The sequence below is a fragment of the Pipistrellus kuhlii genome, unplaced genomic scaffold, assembly GCF_014108245.1.
Source record: "Pipistrellus kuhlii isolate mPipKuh1 unplaced genomic scaffold, mPipKuh1.p scaffold_m20_p_2, whole genome shotgun sequence".
In the NCBI taxonomy this organism is placed as follows: domain Eukaryota; kingdom Metazoa; phylum Chordata; class Mammalia; order Chiroptera; family Vespertilionidae; genus Pipistrellus; species Pipistrellus kuhlii.
The window spans coordinates 69,334,187-69,358,255 of record NW_023425515.1 but is presented as its reverse complement, the minus strand read 5'-3'; the positions used below and the strand labels follow the sequence as shown (position 1 = coordinate 69,358,255).

General features: G+C 39.9%; 2 pseudogenes; both read left to right on the top strand.

Annotated features, from left to right (window-relative positions):
* Positions 1-15,800: 15,800 nt before the first annotated feature.
* Positions 15,801-16,212, top strand: LOC118722967 (annotated as a pseudogene).
* A 576-nt stretch (positions 16,213-16,788) lies between these two features.
* On the top strand, positions 16,789-18,492 carry LOC118722966 (annotated as a pseudogene).
* Positions 18,493-24,069: the final 5,577 nt, after the last annotated feature.

The window sequence follows — 24,069 nt, the reverse complement described above, 5'->3', positions numbered from 1 at the left end:
CTCTTCCTTCCGAAACGTTTCTGTGGTGGTGCCCACTTTGATTTCATTGCAGTCTCTCAGTCTCCACCCTCAGGCATGGTTTTGTTACTCTGATCATTAATATTGACATACAGCCATCAATACACAAACTTGCTTTTGTTAATGGATTAATGCATTACCAAAAATTATGGAAGGTAAAATGCTACATGTAATGGCAGTATTCAATTCACCCAGACTTCCTCTGCTTCTCTCTTCAGCTTTACACTATACCACTACATGCAAACACACACACACACACACACACACACACACACACACACACTACCAAGGAGACCCTGGGAATGTGGTAAAACTTCAAGTTCACTAAAAAATAGGGAGGTGATAGCCTGAGTGTACCAAGAAGCAGGATTTGGAGGGTTAGTAAGATGCTTCTAAAAGAAAAGGGACAAGGCCAGCAGGCCACAGTTTTTACGGAAACTTCTGACAATGTATTCATACCATATCCACATACTTTTCTCAGAGGACTGCCTTGACTTATTTTAAGAATCACTGAAGTTCTGAAGGTTTGTTTCTTTCAGGACTCAGCTTCCTTTGGGTGTTTTCCTCCCATTTTATGTGAAGACACTGTTCCAGTATTCTCATGATGTAGCATGTTCCTCCTTGCTCCTGCATGCACCGCCTCTCTGTAGTTGTCACATTGTCTACACTGACTCATATCTCAATCCCCCTTTCTCTGCTTGCCCCATATTTTCCACAGGTGAACTCACTGATCTTGCCACACACAGAACTTTGGCATTTCAGATCTATAATTTGCCTTATTTGCCACAGATTGCTCAATCTTTTCCATGCCTGCTTCCCAAGATAGATTATATTTTGGTTCCATAATAAACACATGTATGATTTCCTTTTTTTTTTTTTTTAATGACTGAGTAGTATTTTATTGTGTAAGTACACCAAAGCTTTTTTTTATCCATTGATCTAGTTTTGTTTGGTGCTCACAGAATAATAGAGGTCTTTTTTTTTTTTTCTTTGCTTCATTGGTGGAGATTTTCTAGAAGTTGCAGTATATCTTCCCTTTTAATTTTTCCTCAACACAGTGACTTTACTTACATCTCTCACTTTTGCTTTTTCTCCATCCCCACTTGCTCCAGGCTCACTTTGCTCTGGTGTCTAGGAGATCCTGCAATGTGTCTGCCATGATGATTCCCAGCATACCTGGTACTCCCCGCACTCTTGGTTTCTGCTGCCAGTCCAGGGGCTACCATCAGAACTATGATTCCTAGAATTCTTGGTGCTCCCTGTGCTCTTGGTTTCTACTTCTGGCCCAGGGGCTGCACAAACCAAAAGGACTGTGAACACTCCAACTGCGAACACTCCACCTGCCCCCAGGACAGGCTGACAGGACCGGACACTCCAGTGACATCCCTGGGACCCCAGCCACCCAGTGCTGGCTCATGTGTGTGCTGGCCAAAGGCTTGAAGTGGGTGGGGTCCCGGGGATGCCTGCTCTGTCACTCTGGCTACACAGAGGGCAGGTGGGCACCCTGCCCTGACCCCGTCTGCTTGGTGCCTGCACGTATGTGTGCTGCCTACAGGTCTGCTATCTCTGCTGGATTAATTTGCATACTCACTCCTGATTTGCTGTGGGTGTCATAGAGGTATGACCAATTTACATATTTATCTATTATTAGTATAGATAATGCTACAATAAGCATAAGGGTGCATATCTTATTTCAGATAATTGTTTCAGGTTTTTTCAAGTACATTCCCAGAAGTTAAATTACTGGGTCATAGGATAATCTTATTATTTTTTTTTTTTTTGAGGTAACTCCATACTGCTTTCCACAGTGATGGCATCAATCTGCATTCCTGCCAATAGAGCATGAGGATTCCCTTTTCTCCACATCCTTGCCAGCATTTGTTGTTTATTGATTTATTAATGATAACCATTCTGAATGGTGTGAAGTGATATCTCATGATAGTTTTAATATGATTTCTTTTATGATTAGATATCTTTTCATATATCTATTGGCCATCAATATGTTCTCTTTAGATAAACATCTATCAGGCCTTTTGCCATTTTAAAATTGGATTGTTTAGGGTTTTTTTGTTTTGAGTTTTATAAATTCTTTATACATTTTTGACATTAACCTCTTATCATATGTATCATTGGTGAATATCTTCTCACATTCATTGGGATATTTTCATTTTGTTGATGGTTTCTTTTGTTGTGCAAAAAGTTCTTAGTTTGATGCAGTGCCATTTGTTTATTTTTTTTTCTTTTGTTTCTCTTACTCAAAGTGATATATCAGAAAAAATATTTTTATGAGAAATGTCAGAATTTTACTGACTATGTTTTCTTTTAGGCTTTTTATGGTTTCAAATATAACATTTAAGTCTTTAATTCATTTTGTGTTTATTCTTGTTTATGCTATAAGAAGGTGACCTAGTTTCAGTTTTTTTTACGTGTCTGTCCAATTTTACCAAAACCATTTATTAAATAGACTATAGACTATCTTAACCCTACTATATGTTTTTGCCTCTTTTGTCAAATATTAATTGACCATAAAGTAAATCTTCCCCTTTGGGACAGCATGGATGGACCTAGAGAACATTATGCTAAGTGAAGTAAGCCGGTCAGAGAAAGTCAAATACCATATGATTTCACTCACATGTGGAATCTAATGAGCAAAATAAGCTAACAAACAAAATAGAAACATACTTATAAATAGACAAAGGACTGGCAGCTGCCAGAGAGGAGCAAGGCTGTGGAGCTAGGTGAAAAAAGTGAAGGGATTAAACAACAACAACAACAACAATAACAAAACCCTACAAAAAAGCAAACAACTACAAAACAAAACAAAAAGCCTCATAGACACGGATAGCACAGCCGTGATCACTGGAGGTATGAGGTGATAAATGATGATGGAAGGGGGATTGACTTTGGGTAGTGAACACACAATATAATATATCAATGATGTATTATAGAATTGTACACTTGAAACCTGTATAAGTTAATTAAGCACTGGGGTGATATTGGTTAATAAAACATGTTGTAATTATGAAGGAATTTTAGGAACTTCAATCTAAATATCATTTGATTGGTCTTTGCATTGGATCACCCTTTTTACAGTTCTGGGTGAGGACAGTCATTGAGATGTTCTTTTTTTAAAAAATATATTTTATTGATTTTTCACAGAGAGGAAGAGAGAGGGATAGAGAGTTAGAAACATCGATGAGAGAGAATCATCGATCAGCTGCCTCTTGCACACCCCCTACTGGGGATGTGCCCGCAACCAAGGTACATGCCCTTGCCCGGAATCGAACCCGGGACCTTTCAGTCCACATGCCAACGCTCTATCCACTGAGCCAAACCGGTCCCGGCCATTGAGATATTCTTGCTGCAAAACTCACTTGGCACATTTATCTTTTCTGTAATCACTAGGACTCTCACATGGCTTTTACATCACAGTTTCCTCTAACAGAGAGTAGGTCCTCTACACTTGATTTTCTGAGCCCAGGGTCACTCTGCACCTCAGTTTATAGCACTGATCACCATTTCATGCTCTGCACTAAAATCCTACATGTTCCCAGAAACCTTTTAAAGCCTGGAGCTTGCTTTCTTCCTGGGGATGGAGGCCAGCTCCTAACATCGAACAGCCCTCCCTGATGCCTTTTGGCAATCTGGGTTTTAGAATATCACTATCCCCTGGATTCTCTCACCACTGCTTTTCACCATCTGCTGGCATATTTCAGACTCCTTGGAAATTTAGAACTTATAAATTACCCCATTTGTGGTTAAGATTTCATGATCTCTTGGCCTCCATGTATTGTGTACTAGACTGTGCTGTCCTCAAATCTGGTTGCCAGTCTGCCCAGCTGTGTAAGGTTCATATCAGGCCCCCTAACCATCCTTTCTCACTCCACTGTCTTACTGTGAGTAAGTAATGTGTTTTATATGTATTATTGCCTCAAATTCTTCAGAATAAAGCTCAATGACAACTTATTAACATTGAGGACATCTATACATCACCATTTTATGAAAACAGGGTCCAATCTTGGTTAAATATCCAATGAAAGTGATTTCTGATGCCAATTAGATCTGAGATATGAGAACATACATCTTAGTTTCTATGCTGACATACTGATCATATTCCATAGAAATTTAAATATATTACTGAGATAGAGACAAACTTTTTTTATGAAACTTATCAAATAATAGAATCGTCAAGAAAATCCACTTTGTTCTTTTCAGCCACTATTATCTAACTATGCAACAGTGCTTTCCCCAAGTTCTCCATCTCTGATAATGCCCAGTGACTGAGTTTCAGTGGCTCCCATTTGTTCACAAAGTTGTGCAATTTTGATTGGGCGAAGCTTTGTACACTTCCTGGGAAAACAATTTGATTCAGAAGGAATTTCACCCTTAAAACAGAATTGTACTTCTTTCTGAACATTGTCTCAGTAACATCTTATTACTAAGATGTAATTCTTAAAATTCAAATTCATAGTCTAACATTTTTAGCTGCTTAAGTTGCTGTGCAAGTCAGATGAAAGATATCCCAATAAAAGGAAACTTTTCAAGAAGGATACAGCAGTCTTATGTTCAGGAAGTCCTAATAATATGCTGGCAGAGCTGTCTTAGCTTTTTGTACAGGAATATGATTTTTTTATAATTTTGAAAAATACAGTCATGGAAATTACATAGTATATGTTTATTAGATTGACAATGTCTGTCATATGTTCTGATCAGCCCCAATTATTAAAATTGTATTACATATGATAATCATATTTATATATTATTTATTTATAATATTATGTATAAATCTCAATATTTTAGAAAGATTAAAAATTAGAAAACCTGTAAAATTTAATATTATTAAAATATGGTATCTGGAAATATTAAAGTTTATCTTAAGATGATACAGAAGCAAACTCATATTCTAGAACTAGTAGTTTGATCACCTGTTTACAATGGCTCTGCCTGTATTGCTACCATATTAGGTTGAGGCTATGGTTAGTTTTTATAAAACTTTGCATTTGAAATTCATGTGTTGCTAATACCTAGACATATCTGTGGATTACTTTCTATTCTAAATTATTTCTATTCTCTGCTACATTATAACAATTACCAGTACTCTTCTAAAAGCACATTCAAAAAATGAAATCTTAACTATTTTTCATCTGAGTTAGGTAACTATTGAGGAAAAATATGCATTTATATGTCATATTTAAAATATGATAAATCAGTTATAAAGTTTTACTAGTCTATCAACTTATTATTCATTGAACAATTAGTTCTATAGAATTTATCAATTTATTGATGTATTAGTAGTTGTAAAATGAAAAATATTTAATTATGGCTACCACATACTAAGTGCTTATGTGCTATGTGTTTTAACTGTATAAATGTTCATCCCCACAATCACACTATGAGGCAGATAATTAATTATTTTACAGAAGAGGATACTGAGATTTAGAGATTAAAGATCTTGACCAGATCACTCAAATAATGAAGGGGAGGTCTGGGACTTTTTCTGACTCCCACGTTTTTTTACATTATTGCCTCCAACACTTCAGAATAAAGCCCAGTGACAACTTATTAACATTGAGGACATCTACACATCACCGTTTCATGAAAACAGGGTCCTATCTTGGTTAAATATTCAATGAAAGTGATTTCTGATTTAATACCAATATCAAGTAGGTGATGTTACAGTGTATGAAGCTGCAGAAAGGTATGAGGGAGAGTAGCCAACAACACTCTACACTAGATATCATCAAAGTGTCACTCCAGATCAACGAGTCCACTGATGAGCAACATTGTTCATAGGGGCTGCTGAGCCACAAGCAGCAGGGACTACACCCCTACCAGACAGTGGGAGAGAACAGACTGGGTCTCTTTGTCAGATCACCACTCACCCCAACCCAGGGGAGCTAAGAAAAAGCTCTTTAAATGAAAAAAGCACAATAACTTCTAATGTCTTGACCATTATCAAGGCTATTAAAAAGATATAAAAAGCACAGCAGCTAACCACATTCATAAATAGTAAACTAGCCTTTGAGAAGGCAGTAAGAAGTCAGTCTCATAAGTAAGTAGATGTACGTTAATTTAATTTTATTGGCAGGAGAAGTAGGAGAATATAAAACATTAATCACTATCTCAGGAATGATTTATTTTGCATATATGCCTGCAGAGAGAAGGAAAGCTGTGTGCTTTTGGTAATCTTCCAGCTGCTGCTTCCTTCTTTATCATCAAGGGGCTGGAATCATATATCATCCAAATGTCTATAGTAGATTAGCCCTGATGTGGCTGTCCTCTGCTTTCCTGTGCAGTCAGATCCACTGACTTTCATGGGTGAACAGTGGTGAGTTCGATATTTGTGATTAAGCTATCATACCTCAGACCTCTGTGCCAAACGCTCTGATCCAAGGACTGTAACAGATGCCCAAATAATTACTTCTCCCCTATTATATATGAAGGGGCCCTCTTTTTTGGTATTTTTCTGGGCTTACTGAGATATAATTGACATACAATATTGTGTAAATTCAAGGTTTACAGTGTGTTCTTTGCTATACATATACGTTGTATGATGATTATTGTTCGTCTTTTAGCTGGGAGTTTGAAACCTTTGACATCTTTATCCATAACTCCCAACCCCAACCTCTGGCCACTGACAACCATCTATCTAATCTGTTTATATGAGTTTAACTTTCTTCAGGTTACACATTAAGTGAGATCAGATGGTATTTTTCTTTTTTTGTTTGACTTATTTTATTTACCTTAATCTGTCTAAGTTCATCCATACTGTTACAAATGGCAGGGTTTTCCTCTTTTTTAATAGTTGAATATTATTCCATTGTCTACATATACCAGTAAACCATATTTTCTTTATTCAGCCACTGATGCACATTTAGGTTGTTTTGTGTCTTAACTATTGTGCATAACTCTGTAATGTACATGGGACTACAAAAAATCTCTGATTAGAAAATTTTATTTCCTTTGGATATATTCCTAGAAGTGTGATTGTTGGATCATATGGTATTTTTATTATTTTGAAGAGCCTCAATACTGTTTTCCCCAGTGGCTGCTCCAATTTACATTCCCATCAACAGTGCACAAGGGTTCCCTTTTCTTCACATTCTTGTCAGCATATTTCTCATATCTTTTTTATAATAGCCATCTTGAAAGGTATGAGGTGATATCTCATTGTGATTTTAATTTGCATTTTCCTGATGATTAGTTATTTTGAGTACCTTTTCATGTACCTATTTGCCATGTATGGTTTCTTTGGAAAAATAGCTACTCAAGTCCTTTTTGAATGAGCCTTTTTCTAAGAAAATGTGCCTTTAATTAAAAATTCCTGATGGAAATAGGTTAGTACATACATTGTATTCTATTGTAGTTGAGGAAATTGTTTTCCTATACAGAGTTACACAATGGAATACTATGCAACTGTAATAAAGAAGGATCTCCTATCCTCTGAGACAGCATAGAGGGAACTGGAGAATATCATGCTAAGCAAAATAAACCAGGCAGAGAAAGACAAGTATCACATGTTCTCACTCAAATGTGGAATATAATGAACAAAATAAACTGATAAACAAAATAGATCTAGAGACATAGAAGCATAGAACAGACTTACAAATTTCAGACAGAAGGGGTAGGAGGAAAGAGATTAACCAAAGAACTTGTATGCACATATACATAACCATGGACACAGACAATAGTGTGGGGAAGGCCAGGGGGTTGAGTGGTGGAGGGCTTCACTGGGGGAAAAAGGAGGACATCTGTAATACTTTCAATAATAAAGATAAAGTAAAAAAAAAAAGAGTTATGAGAAGTTCATCTAATACATTGATAAAATATAACTTGCATAGTCAGCTTGGTTTTTATTCTACTTGGGTCTATCTGTGTCAGAAATTGTAGGAATAAAATAAAAATGTTAAACTTAAAAATAAATCAAGCTACCCAGGAAATTATAATCCTAGCTACAAGCAGACCACTATGTGTAGAAAACCCACTGCAAAATCCAACATGCCAAACCTGAAGTCAAGAAAGGCTGTGGACAGGAGGGTAGATCTACTGGAATGCCACTGGTTTGACTTTTTATATTAATGGAAAATACCCAAACATAAATCTTAACCAGAAGATTTTACAAAGGGCCAGTATACTAATAAGGTAATTTTCTATTGTTAGAATTGTTTGGTAATAATTCAAAATTACCAACTCCCCAAAACAATTTCAGTAAAGTTAAGCCTTGCTGAAACTTGTGTTTCTGATGGAAATATATAAATACATGAATTTTGTAAGGTATGTTTTTAAGCTTTTACAAGTGAGAGTTTTATTCTTAAAACTTATCAGGAGATTATTAGCATGGTATAACTATCCCATTATTACTCAAGACATTGTTGTCATTAGGTGCATCTTTTAGGAAATTTCCTACTAAAATTATTTCAGCAGAAGTTATTATTATTTTTGAGTGTTTCTTTAGCTTTTTTGAGGTGCAATTGACAAAAAAACTGTAAGAAACTTAAAGTGTACAATGTGATAATTTGATATTAGTATTCATTATGAAAGAATTCCTCCTCATTCAGTTGATTTAACACATCCATAACCGGAGGAATTATCTTGACTTTGGTGGGTTCTGAGCTTCTGAAGAGGTCAGAGGGGATTCTGAACTAAACCTGACAGTTAAATTGAGGAACAGGATGGGACCATATGATTTACATGAATGGGTCTGATGTTTTGTATAAATTGTGAACTATCTCTAAAAATTTCTCAAATGAATTCTAATCCAGGCTTGAGTAACAACAACCTTTATCAAAATAAGTAGTTAGTTCTCAAACATATAAACATTTTTTAAAAACAGCACTTACTGGGGATCCTACTTTAGCATGTTTATTAAAAATTCACTTAAAATCTTTCAGTTTAGCAGGAGACCAAAAGCTAGGCATTGAACTCAGAGTGTCTAATTTTAAGTTTCAACTTGCCCAGGCTAGAAGTAGACTTCTTTTGCTGAAGGATGGAGTCTATTTCCAGGATTAATTTATATTGCTCTGGAGACAAGTACTAGAAAGTAATATTCTTTGTAATTATAGTTATTAATCCCAGCCCACATTAAAAGCAGTCTTATTGTGTGCCAAAAATGATGGAGAATTGGGAATTGCTTCATGACATTAAACCTTATCTTTTTTATTTTATTTATTAAATTATTATCTGTGTACATATTTTAACATTGCCCCCCCATACCCTCCCTCCCCAGAGTTTTGTGTCCATTAGTTGTATTTATATGCATGTATGCAAGTCCTTCGGTTGATCTCTTATCTCCCCCAGATCTCCCTACTCTCCCTGGTGTAATTTTACAGTCTGCTTGTTGCTTTACTGTCTTTATATCTATCTTTTGGTTTGTCAGTTTATAATGTTTTTTAATGTTCATAAATGAGTGAGGCCATGTGGTATTTCTCTTTTATTGACTGGCTTATTTCACTCAGCATAATGTTCTCTAGTTCTATCCAGGTTGCTGCAAATGATGAGAATTCCTTCTTTTTTATGGCAGCGTAGTATTCCATTGTGTAGATGTACCATAGTTTTCTGCTCCAATCATCTGCTGACGGGCACCTAGGCTGTTTACAGATTCTAGCTATTGTAGATTGTGCTGCTATGAACATAGGGGTGTATATATCCTTTCTGATTGGTGTTTTTAGTTTCTTGGGATATATTCCTAGGAGTGGGATTACATGCTCAAGGTCACTAATTATCCGAGAGATGCAAATCAAAACAACAATGCGGTACCATCTCACACCTGTCAGAATGGCCAACATCAACAAATCAACAAACAACAAGTGTTGGCGAGGTTGTGGAGAAAAAGGAACCCTCGTGCACTGCTGGTGGGAATGCAGACTGGTGCAACCATTGTGGAGAACAGTGTGGAGTTTCCTAAACCTTATCTTTATAAAAACGATGCTAAGCACTTTTCACTTTCCAGGAAGTAAACTTTACTCTCTGTTGAAAATAAGTGAGAAAAACATTGCTGCTTCCAAACTGTAGGTGGGAATTGAAACACTTTAATAATACACAGTTAAATGTTCACCCATTAAAAAATTCTAAAGTGGTTATTTAGGAGCAGCAGAATTGTAATATTCTAAATCATATAAATTGATGGGTAATAACAGCATCAAAGTTACCGACAAAAATCAGTATTTTTGTGGATAAATTAATGCCTGCTCTGCAGAAAGTCTAGAAATGCTCAGATTCTTCACCCAAATACAGTGACTCCCCAAAATATATACACACTTTAAAACCTGATAGCTCAATTTTGAAAATGAAATGTATTTTAAAAAGCACTGCCTTTATAATTATTCAAGGTGTGTGAATACATTTTTGGGGGACACCCTCTATATTGGGTTTGCCAAAAGGATATCTCATCTGGCCTCTGGGAACCAGTTTCTTGGTCTTCCCGTGGTACTTGCTGTAGGTGCCCTGTTTAGCTTTGACTTATTGTGGAGGTGCTTGTGTTGGCTCTAAAGTCTAGAAGCAAAACCAGCATCTGGCCGAAACCGGTTTGGCTCAGTGGATAGAGCATTGGCTGGGGGACTGAAAGGTCCCGGGTTCGATTCTGGTCAAGGGCATGTACCTTGGTTTCGGGCATATCCCCAGTACGGGTTGTGCAAGAGGCAGCTGATTGATGACTCTCTCTCATTGATGTTTCTAACTCTCTATCCCTCTCTCTTCCTCTCTGTACAAAATCAATAAAATATATTAAAACAACAACAACAACAACAACAACAACAAAAACCAGCATCTGTATCTTTCCAATCTGCTAACGGCCTGCCTACTTTCCATAATGCCTGCCCATGTCTTGTTATATGTCTCTAGTTATCCAGGACAGACTAACACACCCTGTGATGGTTAAAACTTAGCCTGAACATGCTAAGACACCTAATTCAGAGTTTCTATTAATGAGCCAGCTCTTTACTTACCTGGTGTTTACTGACCAGGAATTACTGCATCCTTGAGATTGTCACTATCTCTTAGGAGTTTTGCTTCAACTACTAAAGGGTGAAAATGGAAAAAATTGTAATAAAAATCATAACTATTATAACAGCAGGTAGCTAACATAAAGTCCTACTGTATGCCACAGATTGTTCTGCATTGTGCTTTACATTGATTATCTCAATCTTCACAATAACCCTTTAAATAAGGGCATTTGTAGCTCCCATTCTACTGTGAGGACAGAATGTGCCTGAAGTCATGGCTGCTGGATTCAAGTCTCAACATCTGATGACTAGAAAGAAAGGGGAAGGGAGAGGCGTGAAATTTCGCCTCTGTTATATTTTGTTCTTTATTCTTATTTTTATGAGTAATTAAAGGGAAATAAAAATATTTCTCTCACATACAAATGGTAAGTCTCACAAAGCAGCAGCTGTTGTCTGTTTTCTCTCTCCAGGGTATCTCTGGCACCTAGTTTGTGTCTAATACAAAACAGACAAGCATTCATGGGGCAAATGAATGAATGATCTCAAAAAATTTTACTTTTTCTTTGTGATCTACATCCTCTTTCTTGTCTTTCCAATTTCTGTGCCTGTTCTAATCTCCTGTAAAATAATTTCTGAACAATGTCTGGATTACAGTTATCTAACACTTTGTGAATAATTAACACAGATTTTTGATTGCTATCATTGCTAATAGAAGAATTAGGGTAGGTTTGGAAGATGAATCCATTAAGAGCATGTTTTCCTTACAGGATATCATGGACAAGACTTCTCTGAGATCCATAATGAAGACCATACTTAAATATGGAGTCCATATTTAGATGGTGAGCATCCTGTTGTGAGATCCTTTACTGCAGATGCCAGATGTGGTGGGGGCCAGATATGGCAGGGATCTCCCTTTTCCGTGTCCAGAACGAAAAGAGAGATGAATGAATGGGTTCTAAGGGGAGGCAGCCAGGATTTGAGAGAGACAAGATAGAAAAATAGAAACAAAGCTGGGAGCCAGGTGGGATGCTGCCACTTTGATGAAGGGACAGGAAGACCCTGAGCCCATGTAGCACATTTATTTTATACCCCCAAATAGCAGGAAGTATCACTAAAACTTAGGATTAAAGGAGTTTATTTGCATTCTTGAGTAGACCCTAGCATTCCTGGTGCTTGCTTTGATTTATATATCAAAGTCCAATAGGCAGGACATCTGGGCTGATATGAAGGCCAAGCTGATAATACTATGCCGTCTGTGGGAGTGTATATCCAATACGCAGCTCTGCTTCCTATGTGGCCATCTACACTTTTCCTTATACTACTTTGTAATTATTTCTGGTAGTAGAATATCTCTAAAGAACAATCTCTGGTTGCATGTGCCAAAGCTGACAATGCTGATAGAACTAATTAAGTTTTATATAATGTGTCTATAAATTGACTTACAAAGCTATTTATTGACTAGTACATACAAGGTTTATGTAAGTATGTATTGTAGCTTCTAAACCAAACCATGGGAATTCCAAGGGAACTGTATTTTAGTTCTTTATTTGATTATTAATCCTAATATTACTCATAGTTTATAACTTCTGACCATCTTTTATTTATTGGTTCTGAGAAGATGCTAACCATCTTCATTAAAGGAATAATAAAATAACTTCACTTCATACAATGCTTTTTTTAAAATTCCTTGATAGCATCTTAGAATTTAAAAACATCCATTCATAAATTATTCTTATGATTGGACCTTAATTAACTCACTTAAATTTAATGTACCCTCTTCTCCATTTCCAAATGGAAGGATAGTCTTCACCTACTTTTCAGAAGAGCCAATAAAATATGATTATTTGAGCCTTCCCTATAAAGTACTTTAAACATAAATAACTGTTCTGTATATAGGAAAAATTAATCACAATTAAAAAAATAGTTTAAAAATATAGGATGCAAATAAGAACTTGCTAATGCTAAATAAGGCAAAAGAACATAATTTTCCCACTTAATTATAAAAATCTATTTAATCAGTGATGGAGTCATTCCTTTTACTGAGTGTCTAGTAGGGGAGCTTCAGAGCACAATCATGACCTCCTTCTGTTGTGCTAAGTTCAAGATCACATTTAAGAAAATGTGACAATCGGGCAGTTCCCTTGATTAAAGCACTTAAATAAGTAAATAAGTAGATAGACACATTTGCCAGCTAAGTGGGGTAGGGGGCCGCAGAGAGAAAATGGAGCTATAAATTCTGTAAGAATAGTTTTATTGTTTTTAAAAACTTTTATGGATTATTTAAATTGTGCTCCTCTGATTGCTATAGTTTATAATGTTTCATTTTGTTGCAAAGCATTTGCTTTGATTGTCTCATAATCATAGTTAGCAAATTGCTCTAGCATCTACCTTACAGTTTCTCTCCAGTAATGTGAAGGATAATTGAAGTTATGTGAATGTGCTTTCTTTTTCTGTCCCTAGAATGAGACCATAATAGTCAAAATATGAAGTTTTATATTTGTAGAAAATTTATTTCAGAGAACCTTACCGATTTGCAATATTTCAGACTTGTTTCTTGACAGTTTAATTTTATATACTCATCCATTGTAATCACCCCCTCACAAATTTTAATAATCCTATTCAGTTTGGCAGTATTGAAGTAGAAAGATAAATTTTCCCATTTTTGTTCTTTTTCTTTTTGAGTAGATCCACAGCATTGCAGAGAACATTTTTTTTTTTAATCAATTGTCTTGTGTGCCAAAACTCTGCTCTTACCTTGTACCCTAGTCCTCAGCTCCGGTTTCAGAGGTTATCAATGGGGAGAATTCTCACCCTCCCTCTTGCTTTGCATGATCTCCTAGACCTGATGTCCATTTATGTACTTTCCCAGGTTGATTTGAGAGTGAACAAAAATGTCATTGTGCAGGAGTCAAGCAGGGGCTCAAACCAGTTTGTGAAGGTTTTGCTTTACCTTGTCTTTGCTCATGCACCTGTTGGCATTTAAAGGTGTGTGTGTGTGTGTGTGTGTGTGTGTGTGTGTGTGTGAGAGAGAGAGAGAGAGAGAGAGAGAGAGAGAGAGAGAGAGAGAGAGAGAGGGAGAAAATGGTTATATCTACTCTATAATAATAATAACATAATCACAACCAGGTCAAACAAGTGTCATTGATTATCTGATAGTAACTATAGTTCCTGTGGAAAGAAAAATGGTGTTGTAGTACAGTAGAGAAAATAAAGGTTTAAATTTCAGCTCCGGATTCATAGATAGTTAGCTTTCATTTCCTTCACAAGTTCATTAAACCCATCTGAATCTGTTTTCTTATCTGTAAAATAGAAATAATAATACAATGTTGTGTGTTCTCTTCTGCTCCTTAGTACTCCATTGAGGTGGCTTATCATTATATATAGAAATATGATTAATATCTGAAACAGAGCTATCAAAATATCCTAATATGTAAAAAGCCGGGGGCTGTCACAACCTGGATGACCTACATACATCATGGTAGGGAGCTGAGGGAGAGGTAGCTGATCAATCTGTTGCAGCGGTGACTGGGAGCAGCTGGAAAACAGACCTCTTGGTCTCTCCTCCTGGCTCTCAGACTCCAATCAATATGTGGTGGAGGAGGGGTAGAACAAGGGACTAGGTCGTTTAGTATTGCTGCAGGTTCAATCTCCAGAGGACAGGCCAGGTACCAATGGACCAGTGCTGCCAGCATGATCCTAGCAGTGCTTCCAGCCTCCTGGAACTTGGCCTTGGGCACTGAGGCTACTTCCCCTTCTTAGATGTTCCATGAGGAAGAAAGAATACCACCAGCAGCACCAGGAGCAAACAGCAGTGACTGCTCTCCCCATGCTTCCTCCAGGTCACTTGAGCTGGCTCCAGATGAAGTGTAATCACTGCACATGGAAGGAATATAGTAAAAAAAACAAACAAAAAAAACACAAAAAAAAACAATGATCAAGGGCCTGCCTCCATGAGCTCTCAGAGGCCTCTGAGCACTGGGGACCCTGACTATTTTAGGGAATTCAGGTGAGTGGGGGACTCAGAGAGGTCAGGAAACCTCCCTTGAGGTTCAGCTGTGGGTCTGATCACGGATCCAGCCATCCTGCCTTCTGCCAGCAGCCACCTCAAGGAGAATGGAAGAACAAAGGAAAGGGGTGGTTCAGCAAACCCAAGAGGGAATCCATGGTCCCAGGTATTCTGTGCTGCCTGCTGACACTTTTGGTTTCTCTCTGAGTCAGAGGTGCTGCCGGAGAGACCCTGGCTGGGCGCCTGGCACAGCCACCTCTCCACATTTGCCTGTACATCTTTGTGTCTGTCTCTGTGTCTGTCTGTCTGTCCCCAAGTTTGCCTCCATTTCTGGAACTAAACTTCTGGTATAGCGACAACCTGTGAACTCTCATCCCTTTCTTATGGCAGGATACTTGCCCCTCACAGGCTATACCACTTCACCCCCTCCTCCCTTCCCTGTGACCACTAGGCAGCCTGAGCAGGTGCAGCATCCTGGGCCTGGACCAGGGCCAGTGCCCACCCCAGTGCATGTCTTTGCACCTGGCTTCCCTCTCTTCCCCTTGCCCGGCCCCAGTGCCCTGGTGTCTGCTGCTGGGCCTGCTGCCCTCCTCTTGCCAATGTCCGGGGTACCTTCTGGCCTCGAATTCATGGTCCAATCTCCAGAGGACAGGCCAGGTTCCAATGGACTGATTCACCAGAGGGCTGAACGAATGGAAACGCTCCTAGGCTGGGAGACAAGTAACTGGTATGAACTGCGCTCAGGGGCTGGCTTAAGAAAGAAACTGCTGTGCACGTCTGTGCTGTGGGGCCCACTGGCCTCTTCACATCCATCTGGTGGACCCTGGGGATGAGAGATGGAAGTACAGTCACTACCAGGCACCACCATTGGCCATGTGCTGCAGACCAGGCATCCCTTCCGCCCAAAGTTCTCCATTCAAGATGCCGATCCCCATAGGAGCAGTGTGTGCCGCATCAGCAGTGCGAGTGTGGGGGGGGGGGAGGGGGAGATGGCTGCTCCAAGAAGCCCTCATGGATGCACATGACTTTGGCTTGCAGTTCCCACTGGATCTGGAAGTGAGAGTGAAGGCTGTACTGCTGGGAGCCACATTCCTCATTGACTACATGTTCTTAGAGAAGCAAGGAGGCAGTGGGCCCTCTGTCATCAGCCAGAACTCAAGGTGGTCACCTGGCCTGGCCCCTCCTCAGAGGCAGCCCTTTCCTCCATGTACACTGCAGAGACAGACCAGGATGCCTAAGAGGCTGTGACCATGAAGCCCCATGCCTACCCTACTCCCCTGGCCTCCTTCACCTGTGGCCCCCACAGAAGGGTATGTATGAGAGCCCTTCTCCTGCTACCTCTCACCACTGTCTCCAGCCATCCCTCAGCAAACAGGCATATCAGCTTTCAAATGTGCCCTACTCATTTCCTCTCACCCCCTTTCAGAGCCTCTGCTGTGGATGGGGCCTTTGGAATCCAGGGCTCCGGGGTTTTACAACAGAGCTGGGGTGGGAAAGGGTAAACAACACCAAAGATGGCTGATATGGCCACCACCTCTGCCTCAGCTTGACCAACTAGTTCAGCCTCAGAACCTGGCACTCAGAGGGGATCCCTACTTCCCCAGCAACGGTTCTAGGGCCTCAGCTCCAGTGCCAACCTCCTCTCCCCTTCAGCCCTCCCCACAGCTGGTGCTTGCTGCAACTCCATGTGCCTTACTTAACCACCCCTTCCTTCCCTGTTCTTACAAAGGAGGGTACATCTTTGTATGTCATATTCACATACATTTTGTAACATTTTGGAAAAACAAAACAAAACAAAACCAACAACAACCAATAACCGATAGAATGCGGCAGTCACCAGCCGGAGTCTGGGCTCAGGAGAACGGAAAGAAGGGAGAATTCCAAAAGTTGGCCAATACGAAGATATTTTTGAGTGACTGCTTGACGTGTGACAGGTGTGTGACTGCAGAGGAAGAAGCCCAAGTTTCTCAGCAGAACACCAAGGACTTCTTCCGTGTTCTGAACTTAATAAGAAATGTGATACCTCACAGCACAAGGTGCTGGCAGTGTCCGTGTATCCTCAGTCTCTGCCTTATTTTGCTGCCAAATTCAGCCTCAATGTCACTGATGCATCTAGAAGGCTCTGCGGCTTTCTCAAAAGCCTTGGGGATCATTGTCTTTGACATGAAGATAGCTGTGGACTTCAGCACCCTGGAGAGTCAGAAGGAATTAGTGCATCGGTACTGCCAGCCCCGGCTACCCATGCTGACCTCCGCCTGCCCCGGCTGGAACCAATATGCAGAGCGTGTGCTCAGTCACCCCATCACCCCCACCTCTGCATGGCTAAGTCTCCCCAGCAGATCATGGGCTCTCTGGTGAAGGATTACTTCACCAGATGGCAGAATCTGTCCCCAGATAAGATTTTCCACGTCATTGTGGCCCCGTGTTATGACAAGAAACTGGAAGCCCTTTGAGAAGATGTTCCTATAGCCTTGCATAATTCGAAGGGTGCTGACTGCATGTTAAACTCAGGTGAAATTGTCCAGATAATGGAGCAAAGTGACCTCGCCTTGAATGACTCTACCGTGGATACTCTGTTTGGAGACATGAAGGAGGAAGAGGTGAGGCTCCATAAGGGTGCCAGCTCTGATGGGTACCTGGCTCACATCAGGCCCATGGCCAAGGAGCTGTTCAACGAGGATGTGGGGGTGCTCACCTACCACCCCCTGAGGAACAGACTTCCAGGAGGTCACCCTTAAAAGGGACGGAGAGGTTCTGAACTAAGTCTCAACTCTACCCAAGACACTTATGGGTGTGACACACACACCCATAAGTGTCTTGGGTAGAGTTGAGACTTAGTTCTCTCCACGCACCTCAGATAGATTGGATGAGGAAATGGCCTGACTTGGCCCTGACTTTACTCACTTATGTTACTCTTGAAGGTGTCTTTGCCAAAAGGTGAATAAACTGACACCTTTTGGAATAGGGGCTCATAAGAAAGTCTGCATTCCCAATTTTTCTGAGGCTGTTTACGGCTTTCGGAACATCCAGAAGTGGTCCTGAAGCTGTAGAGGGGCAAATTCCCCTGCCACTTGGTGGAGGTCCTGTCCTACACCGGGGATGCCTACGCAGCAGGGGCCAGGCCCAGGCAGACAACAGGCGTGCAGACAGGGCACTGCTGGGGCAGATGGAAGGCATCTATGCTGCCATCCCAGGATGGCCCCCGGAGATCAGTGCCCATATGCAGGAGCTGTACCAGGGGTGACTGGGGGAGAGGGGCGACTCTCCCCAAGGTCAGGCTGCCCTGCACATCACCTAGCAGGACTCAGGGCAGCCTGCCAGGACATCAAGTGGTAAAGGTCCAGCAGATGCCCGGCCTTGAGGCCGCCTGGGGAGGGGTGTCAGACACATGGAGGAAAGGCTTAGTATCTCTGTCATCACTTTGGTTTTCAAAATTCCCTGTTCCCCATATGTTGTCTCTCTCCCTATGAGGGGCACTGTCATCATCACATGGGTGCAACTGGAATATTGTATCTGAAGAGGATTGCTCCAATGTATGTATCTTTTTATCCGTCGATGAAAAATTCCAAAGAACAAGAATGGAGACAGGCTACTGTCCGTTAGGCTTAAAAAACACACACACCCATAAGTGTCTTGGGTAGAGTTGAGACTTAGTTCTCTCCACGCACCTCAGATAGATTGGATGAGGAAATGGCCTGACTTGGCCCTGACTTTACTCACTTATGTTACTCTTGAAGGTGTCTTTGCCAAAAGGTGAATAAACTGACACCTTTTGGAATAGGGGCTCATAAGAAAGTCTGCATTCCCAATTTTTCTTGAAACAGATCTATGTTCTGGAGCTGTGGCCACTATCCTGAGACCAGGCCCTGTCGACCAGGTCCTGTGGATGGAAATTGAAGGGCACTGGAGTGGAGGCCCTGTGTCCTTTTATATTCAGGGATTGAGCTGAACTCACTTGGGGGAGGCCTGGCAAGGGTGACAGGTGTCACAGATGGAAGGATGGAGAATGGAGAGGCGGACACTCTGCTCGGTCCCTCCCTGAGTGGGGTCAGGCAGATGAAGGCCGGCCAGCCCGCCCCACAGTTGGGTGAGATGCCGTCCTTTGTGTCCACCTCTCACTCTGTGGGCCCGGCCACTCCCCTCAACTCTGGGCAGCCCTCTGCATTCCATGACAGCACACTTTGCCCTCACATGATGATCGACCTAAATGAGAAGGAAGAGAGCAGTTGGCCTGGTCCACAGACAACTATACAAAAGATAGGGCTCACGGCTAGTGAGTTCAGTGGTGGTGTTGAGAGCCTCTTCTACCTTCATGGCAGCACTAAGCAGCAGTGAGCTGAGTGGTAAGGAGCAGTGAGCAGGTAGGCAGTAAGGAGCGAGGGGTCCCAGACTATGAGAGGGATTTCCACCTGGGGACTTAGGCCGACATCTCCTGAGGGGTCTGGGACTGCAAGAGGGTGCAGGCTGGGCTGAGGTACCCCCTCACAGTGCACACATTTTATTTCTGGGCCACTAGTGAATAGTAAAAAGGAGGTTAAAATAATTAGACTAAACTAATGCCTAATGTTGATACTGCAACAAATTGTAGTACTTAGCTCTCAGGTTCTCTTTGTCTTGATGGACAAAGTGACAAGATAAACACAATAGGTTACATTGTTACTGATATTTGAGAAGATAAAATGAGACTCACCAACTTTTTATGTATTACTTATCTTACCTAATAATAGACAAACATGTAAATTGACCATACCTCTGCTACGTCCACAGCTAATCAGAGTGAGTATGCAAATTAGAAGGCCAAAGATGGCTACCATCCAGCTGCTCCAGGCATGGAGTGACCAGGTGGGGCAGGATTCCTGCTATGAGAGGGAGGGTGTGGGGCAGAGGGAGAGGGAGAGGCAAAAGGGATCTGCAGGAGTGGAGTGCCACAGCGAAGATAAGATTGCAGAGAAGACAAAGAAGGCAGACTCTGGCTTCAGCGAAGGCCTGGGTCTTCATAGCAGAATTATGAAGGTTTTGCTTCATAGTTCACCCAGATTTGGTTCTGATTGGCCAGTTTCTGTGCCAGTCAGTGCCTCACGGCCTATCTCCAGGCCTGATCAAAGAGGTGGGGCTGATCAGCAGCTGCTCCAGGCTGCTGATGGTGGGCTGAACTTCTGACTTCTCGGGGAGAGAGGTGTGGCTCTGGCATGGCTCGGATAGAGAGAGAGGCAAGGCTTGATCAGCAGTTGCCACAGAGCCTGCGGATCAGACCCTGCTTCTCTCTCTCTCTTCAAGAGGTCAGCAGTGCAGCCCACTCGCCAGCCCTTGCCCACCTGAGCCTGTTGTGTGCACAGCCTGGTGTTCAGTTGTCCTTTAGGTTGTTTTTGATGTTACAGACCCTGGCTCTTATATATATATATATATATATATATATATATATATATATATATATATATATATATATATAATGAACTCACAGAAAAAGAAATAAGAAAAACAATCCCATTTACCATTGCAATGAAAAAATTGAGATAACCAAGGAGGGATGAAACCGGTTTGGCTCAGTGGATAGAGTATCAGCCTGCGAACTGAAAGGTCCCAGGTTCGATTCCGGTTAAGGGCATGTATCTTGGTTGTGGGCACATCCCCAGTGAGAGCTGTGTGGGAGGCAGCTGATCGATATTTCTCTCTCATCAATGTTTCTAGCTCTCTATCTCTCTCCCTTCTTCTCTTTAAAAAAAAATCAATAAAACATGTATATATATATGAAGATCCTGTACTCAGAAAATCACAGGTTGCTGAAGAAAGAGATAGAGGAAGACATAAAGAAATGGAAGAATATACCATGTTCAGGGATTGGTAGAATCAACATCATTAAAATGTCCATACTACCTAAAGCAATCTAGAACATACTCTCCCAAAACTCTTCTGGAATAAAAAAAAAAAAAAAAAAAAAAAAGACCCCAAATAGTTGCAGCAATCTTGAGAAAGAAGAACAAAGTTGAAGGAATCATAATACCAGATATCAAGCTATATTGCAAAGCTACTGTTTTCATAACTATCTGGTACTGGCACAAGAAAAGAAATATAGACCAATGGAACAGAACAGAGAACCCAGAAATATACCCAAGCCATTATGCTAAATTAATATTTGACAAAGGAGGCAAGAGCATACAATGGAGTGAAGACAGTGTCTTTAATAAATGGTGTTGGGAAAATTGGACATATATATACAAAAAATTGAAACTAGACCACTAACTAACACCATACACAAAAATAAAGTCAAAATGGGTAAAGGACTTAAAAGTAAGATGGGAAATCAAATATAATATTTAAGTTAGCAGTGTCTGCAAAGAACTATAACTGATAGTGCATACTCAAACTCTGATAAACATCAGTAAAGAATACTGGATTATATTCAACTAATGGAATGTTCTGAATCCTAGCAAAATTAACGTCTCTTACTACACAGGATCATGTACCTAAATTGCCAATATAAGGACTTATTTTGTTTCCCAAACTTACTTTTTATGACATTAGTCATAGGATTTGTTTAAATTTATATAGCACATGCATATAAATTTATTAATATTTATTTTATTTGCAATCATGACTTACTGTTAGTAGCAAACAGGGCTATGAACACATAGTTAGCAATAGCCACACGCCATACAGGAAACTCTCCTCTTGCTCCTATTCAGTTTCCATAACTTCTGTGTCTCCTGTCACCATTTCCTGCTTCCACTCCCAGTTGACTATTAGAATATTTTGAGCCAGTGCTATTTATTACATTTTAATTCTTACAAGATAATTATATATTTTTTGTTTTTTCCATATCTCAACTGATCTTTCTCCTGATTCCAAAGAAACATATACACCACCCAGAAATGCTAGGAAGAGATTCTTTATAAAAACACCCCAAAATAGGCCCTCTTTTTAGGACTGTGATTCTCAACGTTGGTGGCACTTTAAATTCACATACATGCTACTTTTGAAATATCTGTGCCTAGACAGTGTACCCCAGGGAGTTGACTTAATGGGTTAATTTTTTCAAATACTGGCAATTCTGTTATGTAGCCAGGCTTGGCAACTGCTCCTCTGGGAAGCACCCAAAGGATTACTCACCATTTTGTAATGCTATGAATGGGCTTTTAAGTATTTTTCATTCTTTCCTTCTACGTGACTTTACTTCTGAATTCTCTAAAATTGTTTGTAAGATTTGTAGGGGAAGATATATTTACTATTGGAAGCTTATTTTTAATCGGTAATTTTAAAACCTAAGAGGTTGTTTGCATCTTCCTAGATATTTTAGAAGTAAATTGTATAAAATGACATCTAAAAAGAAGAGGTTGGGTCTTATTACCCCAAAGTTGGGTTTTAGAAGTAAATGGGTATATGAGAAATACAGGAAACCATATTATTTAAAATACTTAAAAGATTAATATATTAAATGTTAGTACCTTTATTTTATATGTTGGCAGTTATAAGTATTTAATTTATCTTATTTTTTAGTTATCAAAGAAACATACACTTCTTAATAAATTATTCATAATGAAAACAAGACTTACGTTCCAAAGCTTTCCTCTCCAGAAGTATCCAGTTTTAAGTATTTCAGCTTTGTACACTTGCTATCTTAGAATTTCTAAATAATATGATTATGCTGTTATTTCTTAATTATTTCTTTGACATCTATTAATTTCCTGCCATGATAGGAAGGATTTAGCCATATACCATCCCCAACATTTCCTCCATCCTTCCATTAAATACATTATTATTTTTCTATTCTCTCCTGGCCACTTTTCTGATTTCAATTTATATATCTGTGTCATTTTTCTCACACATTACTTATGAGCTGTATCTCTTGAGTCCTCACTTTATAAGACAAGGATATTAGCACCCATGACCTTCTCTTCCACTTTCATGCATCTTCCAACTTCTGTCATTTTTAATTTTACACAATCAAGCTTGATCAAACACATTCCATTTTATAGAATATATATTTTTCCTATAGCTGTCTTAATTTGATAGCTAATATACATTTTCACATTACCCTGACTATATAAGGATAGTAAATTGAAAAGATGGTTTGACTTTTGGACTTTGAGATACCCTGCTCCTTTTTCTTCCCTACTTTCTTTTGTATCTTGTCATTATTAAAACATTCATTATATTAGATATAAAGTCCCAGTGCATGAAATTCATGTATTGGGGAGGGGAGAGGATCCCTCAGCCTTGCCTGTATCCTCTCGCAATCGGGACCCCTTGAAAGATGTCTGAATGCCAGTTTAGGCCTTGTGGGATTGGACCTAAACTGGCAGTCGGACATCTCTCTTGCAATCCAGGACACCTGGCTCCTCACCACTGGCTCCTAACTGCTTTCCTGCCTGCCTGCCTGCCTGATTTCCCCTAACCACTCTGCCTGCCTGCCTGATTGCCCCGAACCACTCACCTGCCTGCCTGATTGCCCCTATCTGCCTCTGCCTCAGCCTCTGCACTCAGGACCTGGGATTTTATCTCTCTGGCTGGCCCTAGGCACTTGAGAATCCAGGCAGCACCGCCTAGGCCCTGGCTTTGTCAGGAAGGAGGACCAGAATGCCCTCTAGAAGACATCTGGTCTTTCTGGTATAATTAGCACATTACCCTTTTATTAGTATAGATTCTTTCTTGAGTCCCTTCCTCAAAGACCACTATCCTTTTTCTTTTTTTATGAAAAGTAACTATATTTTCCAAAGCAAAAATAATTTAGTGAGAAGTAAGGCATTGTTTTCATTTTTACAAACCTCTTTAATATCTGGCTTCAAAGAAATGAGTTGGATTATTACATTTGCATTTTAAAAAAATAATTGTTTAAAGTATTACACGAGTCTCCATTTTTCTCCCATTGACCTTTCCCCCACCACCCTCTCCCCCAAGCACAGAGACCACTATCCTTAATTACTAATTTGGTTTTCCTGTTCTAACAATCTATACTCGTTCTTGATTCAAAGCTATAATTCTGGCACTTCCTTCTATGTTAATAATAATTTTCTCTCCTATTTTTGAAGGCATTGCCATATAATTTCCTGTCATCCAGTATTGATGATGTCTTCTGTTGATAATTTTCCTTAATTTTTAGGTAAATTT